The following is a 16,314-nucleotide window of genomic DNA, read 5'->3' as shown; positions in this document are numbered from 1 at the left end:
AGTTTCAACTAATCTAATACCTTCTAAAAACTACCTTATAGATGCTTCCATCTTTGGACATACATATTTCCATATTATCCTCATCTAACCAATACCGGGTGTTACAAAGCGGGTTTCTATAGTTTTTTTTATAGTTGATAATGTTAGCTGTTGATACATAAGTAACTTGATCGCTTTAACCTGATACTCTGATACTTGTAGAGTATAAACCTAACATAGAAAAGCATATATCTTATAGGGTAGAACGTTTATTTTCACAAAAATTGGTTAGAATCTTAGTTAGAAACTTAGTTAGTCCTAACAAACAAAACCAATTACAAAAGACCTATTACCAAGTACCGGTTATCACATAGCTGCCCTCTCTTGTCACTTCTTTCAATTGATTTGTAAAAAACACTAATTTTCTCAAACAACAACCATAGATAGAGGAAAAGAGTTCATAGCTCTTATGACTAGGCCTGATGGCTGATAAAAAAGGGCACATCACCCAGCGACACCCCGCCAGATACAAGATCTATAAGATACTGCAGTATACCCTTCCCGACAGACGGCTATCTCTACGCTCCGCTAGTGGAGAAAACCGTTGGGTCATGCTCTTTCTCACAGGATGGCAGGGCTTTCTGCCCATTCACGTTCAGCCACTTGACCTGGCCGGCAGTTGGTGTCGCATGTTGATGTCTTCATGTCAGCGGGTTTGCAACATTTTTTCCAAATCTTTTGAATGGAATTGCTTTGGGAAAGTCGGTATCTGGACTGCGTGGGAGTTGTATTTCCTCAAAACAACCTTAGCACTTAGTCTAGTCCAATGTTCTTTCATCTTTCAGATAAATGTGAGACACCCCCTAGCTCCATCTTGTTACCATTTTAAACGCTTTTATGATGCTTTCGAATTAAAATGCTAAACGAAATCATAACGAAATCAAATCAAAACTCAAATCGATTAACAAAAAAAATGTTAATGAGAAGGGCAGGCAGGCAGGCAGGCAGTGTGGCTCTGCGTGATGTTTCGCTCGACTTGATGTCATTTCATATGAAATCTCAGCAGAAAAAAAAATTATATATATATTAAAAAAAAAGACAACGTCAGCCAAAGCTGGCCCTGAGAGAAACTTGGTAATGCCGAGCGTTTAATCATTTAAAGAGCATCTTTGTACGGAAATGCCCACACCACGTTGCCGGAATAATAAGAAATTTTATTCCTTGCTTCTCTTTTGGATAAAAAACAGTCAGAAGTTAAAAGTCAGAAGTTGGAAGATGTCCCAAAAAAGGTTCTATCCTTAAAACCTTAAACCAGAGAAAAATATTACTTAGGCACGTATGTATATATATCTCAAAAATACTATATATATCAATGAATTTTCTCTCAGTGCTCTGCCACTTCCGCTCTGAATGTGCCCCTCGATTGGCTCTGCCTCGCCGGCGGCCAAAAGTTACAATAACTTCTGCCACAGTTTAAGTTTCTGCCGCCGTGCCATTTCGTATCTGTATCTGTATCTTTTTCTTTTCTTTTTTCTCTTTTTTTTTTGTTTGCCTTTTTTTATTGTCTTTTTTTGCGTATTTGGCTTTTTCTTTTTTTTTTTTTGGGGCAAGTGTCACTGTCATTGCTACTCGAATGCATTTTAATTCGATTGAGTATCTTTGGGTGTGTGTGTTTTTTTTTTGGGGTTTTGGACTAAAAAAGTGACTAAGAGATTGCCTTGAGAGAGAAAATGATGAAAACAATATATAACAAGAAAGGAAAGCTAACTTCGGGCGGAGCCGAAGTTTATATACCCTTGCAGCTAAAACCGGTTATATATCGCAAACATCGGATATAGTTGGCCGATCCTTATGAAATTTGGTAGGATGGATCAAAATATAATCTGTACCAAGTTCCAGCTTTCTATCTTCAAAAACACGAAAGTTGGGTCATTTCCGATCGTTGAGTTATATGGCAGCTATAGGATATAGTCGGCCGATCCTTATGAAATTTGGCATGTCGTATTATTTTGCCAAAAATAGCTCTCATGTCAAATTTGAACTCTCTAACTCTAAAAACACCAAAGTTATACCATTTCCGATCAATCAGTTATATGGCAGCTATAGGATATAGTCGGCCGATCCGTTCCGACTTATATACTGCGTGCAAAGGAAAGAAGGGTGTGTGCAAAGTTTCAAGACGATAGCTTTAAAACTGAGAGACTAGTTTGCGTAGAAACAGACAGACGGACAGACGGACAGACGGACAGACGGACATGCTCATATCAACTCAGGAGGTGATCCTGATCAAGAATATATATACTTTATAGGGTCGGAGATGTCTCCTTCACTGCGTTGCACACTTTTGGACAAAATTATAATACCCTCTGCAAGGGTATAAAAATATACTACAAAGTTTCTTAGATTATGGTCTTGTATTTATAAAGTTTAAAGAAAGAATTCAAATAGAAACTGTTTAAAACATATGTACCTCTTACAAATGGTATGTTAGCTGTCCCAGATATATATATGCATATGTATGCATTTAGTTAGTTAGTTATGCTATCTTAACCTTTTGTTAGAAGTCTCTCAGAAACATTTTTGAAAAATCTTGAAAACATTATAGAGGGTCAGTTCCTGCTGAATCTGCATATTTATTTATTTATTTATTATATCAAAATACATTCTAAATAATCCTTATTGAGATTTGATAAATTCAGCTTTAATTGCATCTAGGGATAATTCATTGGATAATACATATGTGAGATATGTGTATATATACATATGTGTAGGTTTTAACTTCCAAAAGAATCATATTCAGGCGACATAAAATTAGATTCCAACCATCCTAATATCTAATACCTTAGCTATTACTTCATGAGTAAATCTCATGAAACCTTAAAAATAATAGATATATATTATTGCCATATAGTAAGCAGATATTGCCATATAACCTCATGAGAGAAAGATGAAATATAGACTCTATTGTGGTTTATATTTGTATTTAGAGTAGAGCTTTTACATTTTTTAGAAGTTAAGACTTTCCTAAAAGAGATAGTATGAAAATAGATGTAAAAACTGTAAAGTAAAATATAGACGTCTAAAATGAACATTTCTTTTTGTGTCTTTCAAGAATCTAATGAGAATTATATTGGAAAATATTTAAAATTAAAGTTAATAGACTTTCAAAATCAGATGTAAATCGAAAAGAGATGTAGTCTTTTTTGGTTGCGGTTGCCATTTTATGACTCAGAAAGTGGTTCGATTTTTAATGGCAGCTTGACGAACTGGATTGTCCAGCAGAAAAGTGTTAATTTTGAATAGTTTTTGAAAAAAAAACCAAGAATCTAATGAATATTCATGGAGAAGTGAGTCAGTGGAGGGCTTTCTGGGCAAAATATTTCAAAGAATCCGCACTTAGGGCAAATATTTTCGTGACGAAAAGTGCATTGTTTATCAATTTCGGAGGCTATTATTGTTTATATTTGGAAAATTGGCGAAACTCTTGATGAAATTGCTATCTTTTTGCAGCTAAGCCGGCGAACTTTGGGCAACTTTTGCGCCTCCATTGGATGCGAAGAGGGCCGCCTACAGTCCAGAACCGAGGACCGAGAACCAAGAGTCCAGGTGGAAAAACAAAGGTACCGTAACCAAGTAATTGAACAGCAACAATAGACAAGGATAAGGATAAGGATACAGCCAAGGAGTAGCTGAAGCTGGAGGAGAGAAAAACATCAAAAATAAAACATAAACAGACAGGTAAGTGAAGCCACCTGTTGTCAAGCTCCGGAAAAGTCTTCCAACCATAGTCGCCCCTGACTGAGTCATCCGTATCTCAGTATCTCAGTATCCGTATCTGTTATAGTATGGTGGTATCTTTTGGGTTGTGTGTATCTTGTTGCTCATCTACTGTGTCAAAAGTGAGCGCAAAAGTTTGCGCTTTCGACTACATATAGTATACCTCCACCCCAGTTACTTCCGCTGCTTTTGTTTGGCTTTTCCCTATGTGTGTGTGTTTGTGTTTGTGAGCCAAGGAGTTGGCTCCAGCTCTGGCTAGTTTTGGTATCTTTAAGATACTTTCTTCGAATTTCGGTTATTGTTCTTTGTTCCGGCTGGCTCCTCTATAGCTTCAGTTCAGTTCAGTTTCAGTTCAGTTTCAGTTTCAGTTTTTCCCTCTAAATACTTTTCCGCAGACTGCAATTTTCCAACAAAAAAATAACAACAGCAGCTGCAAAATCTGCGGAAAATTTCTTCAATTATTCTATATATATGCACTATGTTCTTGGTATATTCTGTCTTTGGCTTCGTGATTTTCTTGTCTCAGGTTGTTTCAATATTTGATTTTCCAATTAGCAGAGATATGGTGTTTTAATTATTTGATTATGTCACTTTAAATTTAAAATTTAGTTTTATAAAAAAGTAAAAGGTTACCTATTACATGAAGAAAATACCTATTACGTAGCTACATATTAAGGATAAAAGATAGTCTGGACTGGGGTGGAAACTAACCTCGCTTTTGACAAGAAGTCGTGGACTCTATTTCTCTTGCGATGTTTTAGGTACTTAATTCAACTAACTTACCTAACTAAACTTAAATATTAAAAATCTGTTACCGAAATAACAAAACCCTTAGCCCATCAAGTAAAGAAAAAGGCCGCCTCTAAAAAAATCAAACTCGTTTGCGATAAGCAGCCCTAACTTCACTTGAGTTGAAAACAACTTGTCGCTTTTTTTTCTCACTTTTTAGAGCTCCCCCACCACTTGCCTGGTTTTTTTCTCCAGTGTGTGTGTGTGATCGCACTTTAACCGTCGAACCATTCAAATTTAAATCAATTTGATTCTGATTAGCCACACACGCAGTTTTCTCTTCTCGAAACCTTCTTCCACTCTTTTTTTTTGTCGCCATGGTTTTTTTTAGGTTTTCAAAGTAGATGCTATTGTTGTTGTTGTTATTGGTATTTCTTTGTACCTACAACTAGTAAATAAATTAGTTTTTATTATTGAGAAAACAGGTTTTTCAGTTTATGTGCTGTATTTGGAGAGGGGGAGCCAGGAATGTTGACTCTTGGGCTCTGGTACTCGGATACTCGGATACTTGGACTTGGACTTGGACTCTTGGGCACGCAGGTTCAGAAGAATAACACGAAACTCGCACATCGAAGAAAGAAAACAACAACAACAACAAAAAAAAAGAATTCTTCACAGTTCGCTGACAGAACCTGTTTAAAGAGATGGAAAGAGAGGGGGAAACAGAAAAGAAAGGGAAGGAGCTATAATAAGGAAAGGGTTTCTAGTTCGAGATTCTTAACACTTTTGTGATTTGAATATTTTTTTCTTCATTTTTTTTTTGAATCAATTAAATCAATGGAATATGCACACAAACTGAGGTTGGAGCTTCCAACAAACACTCAACACAAACAAATTATGAACAAACAGAAGAGAAAAATAAGGCACTGCGGGAAAAAGTTTAAGAAACCAAATATTAAAAAAGGTTTTAAAAAAAAGACATATATTTTATATTATTTTTCTCATGAAAAATAGTCTTTTTTTAAAGATTATTTCTTATAATTTTTGTCTTTTGTTTTTTGGGAATACTCTTTAATATTTATCCCAAGAACTTGGCCAAGTCGGGAATTATTATTATTCAATGCCATCGATGCGCTCTGTTTGCCATCCACTTTAATTTTGTTTTTTTTTTCCGGCCGCCCTGCTTACTGGCCATTATTGTTGTTTCTGCTGTTTATGCGCCGTGTCTAATGACAGTTTTGTGGTCATTATTTGAAATATATATATATACATATACATGGTCTATATACAAGAAGATACGATATGTGTGCCTGCCTTGGGCTTACGCTCCAGAAAGTCGGGGGATCAGCAAGAGCTCCAATTTTTCGCAATTAAATGGCTGGCCATAAATTAAATCTTGTCTATTTGTTTGTCATGAAAAACAGGAAAAAACAAGAGAACAAATCTTCAAGAGGATGTTGCAAAGAAGGGAGGAGCTCTTAGGACAAAGGGCTGGTCTAATATACACAAAAAGGGGGTAAGAAATATGCATTGTAAGGCATTTCTCTAAGGGCTTTTATTAAGAAAAATATTAGATAGATGTTAGTCTTTTATATTTGAAGTGTCTCTTCTCAAGATCAATCGAAAAAAACTATTAGTATATTTGCAACAAATATAAAACTTGTAACATCTTAAGATACAATGGTATTTACTTCAAATTACTGAGAATAATATAAAGGGTCTATCACAAAGACCTGAGAAATAGAGACTTGTAAATGTTATCTTGCTATGAAAGTCCTTTAAAAATCGATGTTTCTCGATAAACGTCTAATATAAGGAGACAAGATATCCTAATGCCTTCATAATGTTTTAGACACTACTTTAAAAGAAAGCATTATTATATTAAGTAACTAAGAAGAGGAGCATAAATAGAGTATGTTAAAAGAATAAAAATTATTCAACATATAACAATTCAAGAAGAAAACTTTGAAAATAAAATTGTTTATTAAAGGTCTACGATATGTTTTAGATACTTTTCTTAAATATCCAAAAACAGATTAGTTTCTTTAAAATCCTACCGGAAAATATGTAAATTCTTCAGACTTTAAAATATAAAATATATATTTATATATATAAAAATATATAAAACTTCTTATTTTTAAATAATGTTAGTAGGCTATCCATGTAGTAAGTTAATCACTTAGCTATTTTAAGAAGAAAGTAGAGTTAGTAGAGTCAGATTAAGATACATGTATCATAGTTCAAGAAGAAAGCCCTAAACATTAAGGAAGCTATTGTAGGCCTGAAAAATTAAGTCTTAAAAAAAAGATATATAAAGTTATAGTTATAATAAAGTTAAAGAAGTTATCCAACAAAAAGGGAAGTTTTAGTCAAAAATGAAACTTCTTTCAGCCATTTCAAGACATGTTAAAAGAACAGAAAAGAAAAGTTTTTGTTCAACTTTTTAAAAACTAAACTAATGTAAATATCCTTAAATAATAGCCTTCCATTATAGAAAGTAAAAGTCTATCCACAGCTTTATATAGAAAATGCCCTTGTCTAACCTAAGAGAAGCTTCTATGTAAATTTTGAAGTCTTTTTTCAATTCATTTTATTCTGAGGTTGATGCCTTAATAGGCTTTGCACTAAATAATCATCAGCAGTCGATTGTTTATAATTCACAAACGATTCTGATGATTCCTACACACCCGGAATATACAAATATATGTGTGTATATTGTAGTCTAAAATACAGACTTATAAGGCCAATGGGCAATGGACTATATAAATGATGATGCTGCTCATTTCTTTCTCGATATAGGCTTTAATATTGTTGTTGTTTTTGTTCTTACTTTGTTTTATGTGTGTGTGGGTGGGCTGATGTTTGTTTGTTGTTGTTGTTTTTATTGTTGTTGTTGTTATTGGTGTTACCGCTTTTGTTGTTGAAATGCCGCCTCTGATAAATGAGTTTTGGCTTTTTTGTTGAAACGACGTGGGAAAATAATGCATTGATTTACATGGCAATACAAATACATATACATTATATATATATATATGACCTATACATTGACAGACTCATGGATTGACCAACACACTAACACACTCACTCATGAATACAAAACAATGGGCACCTTGAGACCCCGTCTAGACGATTCAGAAAATAAAGAGTCTCGGGATTGGGCTTGGGCTTGGGACTCGGATTGGAATTGGAATTGGATTGTGCGGATTCAACTTTCCCGGATCAAATGGAGAAAGAATTGCCAAGAAAAGGAAATTATTATTTCAATAGCAACTCGGAAAGTGAAGTCTTGCAAGTGGGCTGGAAAATAACAAAATAAAAGAAATAAAATAAAACCCTCAGCTTTATTAACTTTATAAAGTAGCACATTATTTTATTCCCATTTCTCCTATAACTGCAATGAGAACTACTGCTATACACTTAACTATCCTATATATATATATGTATGTATCTCCAAAAAGTGAGAAAAAATCAGCCACTCATTTTCAACTTAATCCCCGCACCAATCTCAATTCGCAATTACTTGACCATTTATTTTACTGCATCCTCCCCCATTTTTCAGCGCTTTCTGCCTCCCTCCCCCCATTCACCCCCCATTTCTCCACCATTTCTCCACCATTTCTCTACCATTTCTCCAATGCACAGTCACTCGGAACAGCTGTTAAACTATTCAAAAGTAATCGCTCCACTTCTGCCTCTGACTCACACTTATTTTCCCGCCCTCCCGATTCACTTGTTTGGCTACTTTCTCAAAAAAAAAAAAACTTAAAAAAATAAACTTTAAAATAAATAAAATAAAAAGTAAAAACAAGGCAAAGGAATGAAGAAAATAAAAAAAGATTTTTGTATACAAATCGAAGAGCAAATAATGACCAGCAGTTACAGAAATAAATCCAAATAACGTAGGGTTTTTAAACTTGTCAAAAATACTGAAAGTATTTATAATCAAAATTATGGTATAATACCCTCTGCAAGGATAAAAAAATGAAAGGTGAGAAATATATAGTAAATATATAGTCAGTTGAAAAATAAACTCAGAAACTTGTGTTCTTTCTGTTTCTGTTATTTTTAAAAAGTTTGAATTTTCGAATTTTGTTTTAAATACTACCAAAATATAAAATTTATTTTTTTCTTATATTATTTTTTGAAAATATTTTAAGAAGTTCATTTTTGAAATCATTTTATTTTCAGTTTTTCAGTTTTATTTTCAATATTTCTGAAACATAATATTATTTTTCAAAAAACTTTCCCTTTAAACATGTTGGACATTTTCCTTTTTGAAATTCTGTGACATTTTGGCTCTCAACACGTTTCAAATATCTTTTTGCGAAAAATGTTCAAATAGTTTTTTTTATTTTCCTGTAAAACCTGATCCTTTTCGCATTTTGGCCATTTTTGCCGAAATGCCGGAAAAGCCAATGGTAATGAAGCCCGGCTTTTGTCCGAAACTGTCGGGAGTTTTGATATCTGTTGGGCCAATGAGCCAGCCTGAGCTGGACTGAGATGGGATGGGGCTGGGCTTCCATTCATAATTCGATATAAATTCCGACCCACCGACCATCAGACCCACCAGCCACCCATTGGAATCCAAAACTGTGTGTAAAAAGTATTTTCAACTTTTGGCCACATGCTTCATTTATCACAAATTCATTTATCATTTGTCCCCCCTTCCCCGCCCCCCACACACACACAGTGATACAAAACGTGAATGTATTGCTTCCTGTCTCCCAGTTCCACCCCCACTCCTCAGCTTCCTTCAGTGTCCTCTTTTTTTTTTTGGGAATGTATGTCGCTGGCAGTGCAGGAAGTCGCGTCGCCTTCGAACCCAAAAAACTAAGCTTGGCCAAAAAATAAAGGGGCTGGGGAGGGGGCGGAGGAGGGGTCTGGAAGCAGACGAAGAAAAATGATAAAGCAACAGCCAGGAAGGGAGTGAGGACAGGGGCAGGGGGCTTGGGGTTTGGGGGAGCCAGTGCTCGATAAAAAATTGTTGGGCGAAAAAAGGCGAAAAACTGCCAAAAAGTAAAATGACACAAAAAAGTGCAGGGCCAATGGCAGCTTCAAGAAGAGCTTCAATACTCTTTAAATTTTAAATAAAAAGGAAGTTAAGTTAATAAAAGAAATTAATTTAGAAGTGATTTTAAAAGAAAAGTATTTAAAAAGATATTACTAATAATATAATAATTATAGAGCTAGCTTACAACTCAAGAAAATATACTAAAAAATACATACATAGGTATGTATATGAGGGGCTTGTAAGCTAGATCAGGGATACGACCTAAATAATACTATAGTTTCTTAGGGATTGGTTTTAAGAAAAATATCCATAATAATGTTTAAAAAAATATGTAAAATGTAAACCCATATAATCCTTCTATATCAGGCATGTTGTATGTAAGGAAAATGCTTTAGAAAAACATTTTTTTTAATAAGGTTATAATTTTATGCTTACCTCTTACCTAAAGAATGATAATAATAAATTAACAATTGTTGCACTTATCATAAAAGGTACCACTACATGAACCAATACCCCTATAGAGCAGACCTATACCCCTAACCCCCTGATCAATTCAATTCCTATGCCACTTCTTGTTAACCCCCTTCATGCCGCATTCCTTTTTAAAAGGAAGGATAAGGTCAGGAAAACGCTTGGGACTCTAGAAAGAAAATACAAGGAAAACTCTGAAGAGAAAACACAAGACACATGCGGAAAAGGCGGATGGGTGGAAATATCAGTGGAAATGAAACGAAGCGAAAATAAAATTTCCCAGCTAATGATAAAAATTTCCGGTTTTCATAACAAAAATTGTAAAATGCGGGTGCTACAAAACGATAAGAAATGTGTTTAATACCAGTAAAAATACTACAATGAATACTAAAATTATAAACATAAATCAAATTAAAAGTTAACAAACTTTTAACAAATCTTTGGAGTGACTAATACCCGCAACACCTACACCCTGACGCACCGCAACCGAAACGCTGATTTAACAGCTAATTAGAGCCAAGAAAAAAATTAAAATTTGAGGGAAAAAAAAAACTTGTGTTACACCATTTTAAAAAGTAATTTTTGCCCAGCGATCCGATTCGAACCAAAAACGACAGAAAAAAAAGAAAAGGTAGAGTTGCTCTGAAGCCTTTTGTTGCGCATGCGTTAAGCGTTTGACGGCGAATTGTGTGGAATTTTAAGTGCTTTTTTCTCAGGTGTTTTTGGTTTTCAGTTTTTGGTTTTCGGTTTTCTGGGGCCGCAAATTGAATGGGAGTGGCCGTCATTCCAGAGCCAGCAACCAGAGGGTTAGAGCCGCCGTCAGAGCTTAGCGAAAAACAGTTAAATCCGTGCAGGTAATGGTCCAAAAATGAATTACCAGTAATCCCCGCCAAAAAAAAACTCTGACTCTCTGAGACTAAGAGTCAGTTTCAGAGTCAGATTCAGTCTCAAAGTCAGCCCCTCTGACTTCAGCTTCAGTTTCACTTTATTTTCTAGACTTTTAAAATTAGTTTTCCAGGAATTATCCAGGAAGTTTCGAAGGATTATATTTCATTGCCTTCTTGAAGCTTTTTTCTTAAGGGTGGAATGACATTCCAGGAATGCATAAATCATTCATGATTAAAAAATATTAACAAACCTGAAAATATCATTCATTGAGGTTTGCCTTTTGCATTCTTTTTTCGAAATTTAATTAAAACTCATTAAACTGGTTGTTTTGTTTGTTTATTAATACGTTTTTAATGATGGGTAGGGTGGGGGGTAGAGGCTTAGCCTTGTCTTGCCTTATTTTTAAGTATTTTAATTTTTCAACAAAATTGGGTCAGGAATATAAAGTTGAAAACAAGTTTTTGAAGCAATATTTTTATACCCGGTACTTAGGGAGAAATATTTTTTTAAAAATATACTTTATATTATTGATAAACGTATGATGTATTAAAATACTAGTACTTCTTGCTGTACTACTAATACAGGTAATATTTTGTAATACTTTATTATAATTAATAGTACTACTAATAATTTTATTAATCTAATAATACTACCTATGAGTTCTATAACTGCTCATAAACCTTTTTCTAATAATACTTATAATACTTCGTACATTACTAGTATTAATTATGTACTTATATGTATAATTATTAATAGTAATATAACTATTGTCATAATTACTATAATAATTCCAACAATAATACTAACACTATGTATAATACTAATTCCTTGTGAATAATACTAAATTTCATGATAACACTAATAATACTTCATCTACTGGCATAAAAAAACCTTGAAAAGCATGGACTATAGGGGAGAAGTACCAGGTATCATAGTCGAAAATAGTTATAGTTATTTTTTTTTTAAGTCTTAAGGTTTCTGTTTTGAAGACTTGGAGTTAAAACCACAGGGGTGTTTTTGAAATACAGTGATTCTAAATTTTGTAGACAAGTTAAGAGATTGAGTTAAAGTTAAAAGTAAAATCTTAGCTTTTAAACCAAAAAACTAAATAATTAGTGACTGGTTCTTGTATCTTGATTACTGTTAAAAAAAAAAAAGAAGAAAATCAGCAGATCCAATTAATGCAGCCATCTGTTTGCCAGCGACACTCGTAAAGTTGCCGCATACCCCTTCTGTGGCATGTTGCATGTACTGCTCGTGTCGACGGCCCCCCTTTTCCAGAGTCGCTTCTTCATCTCGCTGCTGTTCTTATGCTGCAGCCGTCGTCGCTGCACTTAATTTTCATAATTAAAAAAGTTTACCTTGGCGAACCTCATGTGCGTGCCAGTCCCCCCTTTTATTTTTAGTTCGCCCCCGCTTGCCGCTCAAGGCGAAACGTTTTTGTAATTAATTTATGCAAATAATCAGAGACGCCGCTTAGGGTTGCCACCCCAGCCAATTGCAACCGCCCCCGCACATGCATGGCCAGCACTGGCAAATGACCCTCGTCCTCCCTCTCCAAACAATGTACGCAGGTACTATATATGTACGTATATATTTTCCCTATTTTTCCTTAAATTCTTGAAATATATGTACATATATGTGTAATATTTTTTATTTTATTTTTTTAGCCACTCCCTCACGTTAGGATTAAGTAGACAAGTTGGCAAAACATAGCGCCATGCAATCCAGCAATCCCCCAGCCCCGCCTTGTATGTCATCATAATTCCTGCTACATATGAGTATTACGAGGTGGAGGGTGGGGTGTTTGGAAAATGGAAAAAAGGGGGCGCTCGACAGAAACTAGTTTTTCTGCAATACTTTGTGTTTTTTTTCTTTGCCCTCCACTAGTGCTATTTGCATGTGCGCTCCTCTGGATCCTTTGGCTCCCTTTGCTCCTTTTGCCGTTTTGGAATTTATTATAAAATATTTTGTATGTAATTCCCTTCTTGACTTGGACTTGGACCCGCTCTCCTTCTGGCTTTTGAGCTTCAAACTTCCTTAAAAAAAAAAAGAAAAAAAATGGAACAAGAATTCTAGATGGAAAGCTGGAATAGCTATTCGCATAAAGGGCCTCTACAAAGATGAAAGAAATTATCAATTTCATATCGTTTTATGGCTTTACGAATCATTTAATATTTTTCCTCCCAAAAAAAAGGCAACTTTAAGGTTAAGGAATGTTGAGGAATACTTCCCCCAAAGTCGCAAGCCTTTCACTGATTTTTTCCCCCTTTTTTTTTGGCCTGGCCAAGACACAATGACTGTGCTTCAGCTTCAGAAGGTTGGGGGCGAAAAACACCAGGTTGCTGTTTCCAACAGAGAGGGGTTCTTTCCCTTCGACAGAGAGGACCCTCGCCCTCGCCTGAAAATTGTCAAACAAAGGCTCAAGGGGAAGCAGTTGGTTATTGACTCCGGCACTACGGCCCTCTGGTGCTTCTCTGCCGAGCCTAATGACTTGAGCACCGTCCAAAGTCACTGCGAAAGTCACAGTCCCAGTCACAGTCAGAGAGTACAGCTCCCTGGTCGCGGTAGGTTTCCCTTTTGTGGCTGTAGTTTTTCGCCTTTTGTGACTGGGTACGGGTACTCTCAATCAAAGCTCCAGCTTTTTGCTCCCCCTTTTTGGCAGGCAAGGAAAAAAGAGTTAAAAAAAAAAAATCAAAATAAAAAATGAAATTTTACAAAGGGAGGGAGTCAGTCATAAAACTAACGAAACAGTGGGGCGACAAAAAAAATAGCAGGAGAGTTGGGAACTACCGGGAAAAACCAACTGCGGTTGTTGGCCCGATTTTCTCTACTTGATTCTTTTCTCGGACCTTTCAAGCTGGTTTTTAGGGGAAAACAAGCTAAGGGTTCGAAACCGAGTGTTTAACAAAAATATTTTTATTGTTTTTGGCAAAAATGTAAAAGATTTAGAGGCCTGATTTTCGCAAATAATGGATTTCTAAGGAGATTTATAAGCCACTAATCAGCTTTGGGTTCGAAGCTCATTACTTTTTATCCCTTTCTCATATTTTTTAAACTTTTAATTTTCTTTTCAAGAATTCGTAAGACTTTTTTCGAGATCTCCTCTTTACTTTAAGTTAAAAAAAGTTAAATTTTATTTTAAAATAATCCAAAACATAAGAAACCCTTTAAAAATGTATGGAATTTTTCTGCTTCCCCTTTTTTTTTGGTTAAATGGGGGAGTTTTCTTGTTGTTGTTATTTTGTAACGCGGGCCCCCCTTTTCGACCAAAAAGGGGTTATTGCCCGACACTGGGCAACACCCAACTCACCATTAAAAAAAAAATAAATAAAATATAAAATAAAAAACAGTAAAAATAAGGGGGGGAAACAGTGCACAGTGGGAAGCCCTTTGCCAACTGCGCTGACTGACTCACTTCGAGTACTCAAGAGTGTGTTGCACCCGCAAAAATACAAAAAGTGTTTAAAAAAAAATATTTATATATATATATGTACTTTATATATAGGAGAAATTATGTAGCAGAGAATTAGGAGAAGGATTATTACTAAAGTGGGGAAAGGGAGAGACCCAGAGCGAGAGAATGTTTATTTTGCGTGTCAGGGCACTTAGCGCAATTTCCGCTTCTAGGCGAGGCCCAGAGACAAAGTAACTCTCGCTTCCAGTTTTCAACATTCTCGGCTTTCGGGTTCTCCCTTTTGTTTTTGGGACTTCCTTGGTCCTTTCCTGAGACTGGGGTTTTTTTCTTAAGACATTCTTAATGCTTCATTAACCAGGTTTTTGTTTTTAGAGGGGACTGTTTCTATAGAGAGGTGGAATAATATTTTTAAGATGGTTTTGTTAAAGATTATATCATCTATTCAGAGAAAACATGTTATATTTATCCTTATAATGGCTTATAACATTTTCTTTAATAATATTTAGCTAGCCATTTCTCTCTCTGTATCTAAAAACCCAAATAAAGATTTATTTAAAAGTATGTTTTCTTTGCCTCCCGCGCATTAGTTTCGGGCCCGGGTCTGAGGACTACCCGTAGTGCCACTACCTGAGCTACTTTTAGGCAAATATCGAATGACAGTAACCCCGCCTGTCGCCGCGTCTTGGTCTCGTCCTTTCTGGCTCACCACTTAAGTGGCCCAATGCTCATTGAAATTTGAGGCTGAGACCACCAAGCCGCCGAACATCAAATGTCAAGAGAAAACCAACAAGAAGAAGCTGGAGAAAACAAAAAAGAATGAGAGAAATGAAAGAAGAAGAAAACGAAAACCTTTTTGGCGGACAAAAGTTCCATTGTCGTGGCCCTGTAATCAAATATCAATGGAGAGGAGATGCCATTATCCTGGATACCTAGGCTAGGCCACTTAGCCTGCCAGCCAGTCAAAAAGGCTCGCCTATCTCTCAGATATTTTCGGGACAAAAAGTTCGCTAATTAAGCTTCGGAGAGAGGGGAGAGCTATAGTGCCGAAAAGCCAAAGAAAAAGGATAAAAGGTTGGCCGGAAAGGACAGTCCTGATTCAATCACTTTGGCGGAGATGTCGATTCTTCTAAAGCGACAAGCTGCGGAAAACATTCAAAATTCAGAAGACTATTCAACATTTGAACATAAATTCAGCTGGAAACCCTTCTTAGATAGTTTCAGTTTTAATGGAGAGCCCATTCCGCTATTCTTTCTTCCGCATTCCATTTAAAGAGTCCATCCATCCAGCCCATCCCCTGGCTCTTGGATCTAGCTAGATGGTACATACATACACTTTATAATGCCATGTGGCATAAAGAAGAGACCCGCTGAGTCGCTGCCAGAGGTTCACGGAGTATCTTGGTATGAGACTATAGCGCTTTAAATTTTACAAAAACTTTTTCCAAACAAACCAAACAAAAAAAAGGAAGAATTTCCACGAAAATTGCAGTCGTAAAGTTTAATTGTGGCCGAGACTGCAGACTGTATTTGTGGGAAGATTTCCAGAGACCGCGGCTGGCATTAGAAGACCAAGAATAAATAATAAAAAAATTATAAGAAAAAAAGATTAATTTAAAAAAATAGAAAAAGAAACTGCATCAAAATTTGCACAAAAGTGTTGAAATTCCGAGAGCCAGCAACAGAAGCTAGGGGCGGAAGAAGGCCAAAGAGGCGTGGCCAAATAAACAAGTAACCTTGCGGAGGCAACCCACTTCCATACTTCTCCTGCTTCTCGCCTTCAACAATCCAATGAAAAATTGTCCAAATAAATATTTTTTCAAAAGAAAAACTCTTGAAAAAAAATTGTGGAAAAGTGCAGGAGCGGAAGGGAAAGCGTCGAACAAGTCAACTGATGAAAGCCAAGAAAAATAAAGGCGAAAAAAAAATTAGGAAGTTCACACTCGAGTCAAGCATGAAATTGTTGAGGAGAAAGTGCACTGGGTGCAAGAGAAAAAAGTGCACGAAGGACCAACGAACTTAACTTGACCATGTTGGACAGTGT

At 35.7% G+C, this 16,314-nt stretch overlaps 2 protein-coding genes across 3 annotated transcripts in view; one reads left to right on the top strand and one right to left on the bottom strand.

Annotated features, from left to right (window-relative positions):
• The window catches only part of LOC108132489 (uncharacterized transmembrane protein DDB_G0289901), a 98,728-nt gene that overhangs the window by 4,033 nt on the left and 78,381 nt on the right, over positions 1 to 16,314 (top strand). For both annotated transcript variants that reach the window (XR_001773706.3, XM_017251924.3), the window contains exon 2: positions 3,490 to 3,717. The gene's annotated coding sequence lies outside the window, so the exon portion shown is untranslated. The remainder of the gene's footprint in view (positions 1 to 3,489; positions 3,718 to 16,314) is intronic.
• The window catches only part of LOC122321897 (angiopoietin-related protein 3-like), a 91,888-nt gene that overhangs the window by 21,045 nt on the left and 54,529 nt on the right, over positions 1 to 16,314 (bottom strand). The window lies entirely within an intron of this gene.

Source organism: Drosophila bipectinata, chromosome XR (genome assembly GCF_030179905.1).
Source record: "Drosophila bipectinata strain 14024-0381.07 chromosome XR, DbipHiC1v2, whole genome shotgun sequence".
NCBI lineage: Eukaryota > Metazoa > Arthropoda > Insecta > Diptera > Drosophilidae > Drosophila > Drosophila bipectinata.
This window is presented reverse-complemented; position numbering and strand designations above follow the sequence as displayed.